This window comes from Physeter macrocephalus, chromosome 14 (assembly GCF_002837175.3).
Source record: "Physeter macrocephalus isolate SW-GA chromosome 14, ASM283717v5, whole genome shotgun sequence".
Taxonomy (NCBI): Eukaryota; Metazoa; Chordata; class Mammalia; order Artiodactyla; family Physeteridae; genus Physeter; species Physeter macrocephalus.
This window is the reverse complement of record NC_041227.1, coordinates 83,418,603-83,421,854: the sequence shown is the minus strand read 5'-3', so window position 1 is coordinate 83,421,854 and position 3,252 is coordinate 83,418,603. Positions and strand designations below refer to the sequence as shown.

General features: G+C 50.6%; 1 pseudogene; it reads right to left on the bottom strand.

Moving 5' to 3' along the window:
- Positions 1-2,731: 2,731 nt before the first annotated feature.
- LOC102987756 (ferritin light chain-like) lies at positions 2,732-3,252 on the bottom strand (annotated as a pseudogene).

Below are 3,252 nucleotides of genomic sequence, written 5' to 3'. Positions count from 1 at the left end.
TAGACAGGAGTCTGGTCATAAATATGTAGTTCTGGAGTCTGTTTGTCTCTTGCTTCAGGAAGTGTAAACAGGGGGCTGGTAATGAATGTCCTGCTGGAGCCCATCTTCTTCTCACCCCAGGAGATGTGAACAGGAGGCCAGTTGTAAATGTCTAGCCTGGAGCCCATCTGTCTCCTGCCTCAGAGCCTCAGCCTGCAGCAGCCTCCTTCTCCCCGCGGCCCGCCCTCCAGACCCGGCCACGCGGGCTCAATAATCCACTGCCTCAGAGCTTCCGACCATGGACCACCGGGCCTTTGAACCGTCAGCGTCTCCGCAGGAGGTCCAGTCTTCCCTAAGGAGGCCTGGAGAGGGCCGGTGGCTTGGCAGAGACTCGCAGGTGAGAACGGGAGGAAATCCCAGTCCAATTCCCCAGAACAGGTAGGAAGGCACGCACCTTGGACGTCTTCACCACCGGCTCAGGCCTTTCCTGTGAGTTGTGAGTGGGGGGCTGGCCCCACGGGAGCTCCTCCACTTTCTAGGGACACAACCCCTTCCAAAGGCCTCAAGAAAATCCCTAAATTCCTCGCATGCACATTCCATGTTGTAAAGACACCTCCACATCTAGTCTGGGTGACTCCCAGCTGCGTGGACATTCACACCCCTTGTCCACAAGCCCAGGCAGGGAGATGCACGCAGCCATCCTTCATGAAGGCCTCCTTGAGGGAGTAGATGGCAAGGTTGCCCTGGAAGCTTTGCAGAATCTGATAGCAGTGATGTTGGGGAACACGAAGACGGGGCAGCAGCCAGTTCAGAAAAAAAGGGCCAATGGGCACCCAGAATGAGCAGCCAGGTGGGCTCTGGCGGCCACTACCCAGGCTCCACTGGACTCACCAGCTCCACAGCCCAGGACCTCCCACCTCCTTAAGCAGTTTAGGGATCAGTGTGGAACCAGGTAAGAGAGGTAGACCAGGTCACGTTCAAGGGAAAGGGGTTTGAGGGGGCATCCCAGGGAGCCTGCACCTGGCCCTCAGGAAGCTGGGCAAGGGTCCTGTCCTGGCAGCCCTGGAGTTTCGCGGGGGGCCTTGCCCAGCTCCAACCCCTGCTAGTGGCTCTCCAGTCGGAGGCTCCACCTGGTGTAGACAGCGGTGCTTGGCCGGCCTCAGGACTGTTGAATCTTCCCAAGATGGTTGGTAAGATAGAGTACCTGCTGACTGCTGATGGGTATAGCCAGACCCATGCAGCCTGCAGCCTTCTTTACCCAGCAGACCAGCTGGGATGGGAAGAGGTCCTTCAGGAGTCCTAAGTAAGGGAGGCTGACACTAGCCTTAAACGGGCTGAAAGCTAATTCACGTCTTCACCTCATCTATGGGGACCATGTTCAGGACGCTTAGGGGTATACAAGGGGGCAAGTCCTTTGCGGAAAAACACCTTGAGCTTCATCCATTTCCAGATGGTTATTTGAAATATATGACTTTTTTACACCCTAACATAGAACACATTGATGGTACATTTAACAACGTTTTTAAATTGAATTTTTTTTGTTTGTTTTTCCCCCTAGCTTCACTGAGGTATAATTGACAAATCATTTAGCAAATTTTTAAACAGCAATTTTAGTTACATGCTTGGCCATCATTACTCAGCAATATAATAGCTCTGAATAATCATAAAATTTAAATAAAATTAACATACAGTAGTAACTCGTCACTGTTTTGTTTCATTTTCCTGGGTTTATGAGAGTCTTACTCTTAGGGTTTAGTTGTTAGGGTAATGGGAACATGGGCAGAATATCTAGAATTGTATTCAATATTGTGATTTAGCTGATAAAAGCGGTAGGAACTCATAGGCGAAGACAGACAAGAAACGCTCATCCTGACACCAGGTAACATTCAATCTGCTTTGCAGAATTCTTCGCTCCCAAATGCAGACAATGGCCCTCGGAATCTCTGATCATATATTCTTTGATGTGTTGTCTTCTTGCGATCACTACACTGGAGAAGAAACATCGTGGCAACTGGGTAAGATTTTGTCTTCCTTTTTATGCGGAGTCAACCAGGACAGATATGGACGTATTTTTCTTCCACAGCTCAGAACCATGTTGCAGAAAGAGATAGTTGAGACTAACAGGGAGACTGCCCACCTGAAACACAGGTATGGGATTTTGACCTTTTTTTTCAGGGTGTTTGAAAATTTTAAGGCTAACCTGTTTAGTATCTAGTTGCGGGCTTTGTTTTGTAATTTTTATTCAAGTCATTCTGTCTATATTCAGGAGAACTGGAAATAATTTTTTAGATGACAAGGCTAAAAGAGAAATGCTGGATTAACAAACTAAATCCGGAAAGACACCTCCCCACCCTTCAAGAGGCTGGGAGACTTTGTGAAGAGCACCACTTGCTTTTCTGGGAAAAATCCACAAAAATTGCTCTCTGGTCCAATGAGCATGATTGTGATGCTGGAAACAAGCCCAAGGATTTACTACAGAGAAAACTGTCTCACAGTGGTGACCAGACACCAGCCTGGCTCTTTGGGCCTGTCCCCTGGGAGCTGCGGAGTGTGCTCCCCTCCTAACAGTGAAAACAGCCCAACACACAACCCGCTGGGCTCAGCGTTACTCTTTTTTGTGTGTGTGTGCTGCAAAAAGCTTTACTGTTTCCCTTTGGTCCAAGGCTTGGGAGAGGGCTCCAGGGTGGTGAACAAGCTGCCCAGTGGCTGCAGAGAGAGGAGCTCCTCAAAGGCCGCTAGGCTCCAGAGCCTCCTAGTGGTGCTTGAGGCTGAGCCTTTGGAAGAGATACTGGCTTAGCCCATCCTGGGGACCAGCCAGCCTGTGGAGGTTACTCAGGTGGTCGCCCACCTTCTTGATGAGTTTCACCTGCTCATCTAGGAAGTGGCTTTCCAGGAAGTCACAGAGGTGGAAATCTGCGCGGGTGGGACCCAGGGCATGTAGATCCAAAAGGGCCTGGTTTGGTTCTCCGTGAGAATGGTGGCTTCCGTAGCATCCTGGGTTTTACCCCACTCATCTCGAGATGGCTTCTGCACGTCCTGGAAGAGGGCGAGGCAGCCGCACTGGTTTTGCATTTTCAAGACACGCTCTGCACCCTCGCACTTCTCCTTGGCCAATTCGCGGAAAAAGTGGCCTATGCCCTCCAGAGGCACCTGGAGGTCGAAACAGAAGCCCAGAGAGAGGCAGGTGTAGGAGGCCCGCAGATACAGGTTGACCAGGCGGTTGACAGCGGCTTCCATCTCGATGGAATAATTCTGACAAATCTGGGAGCTCAT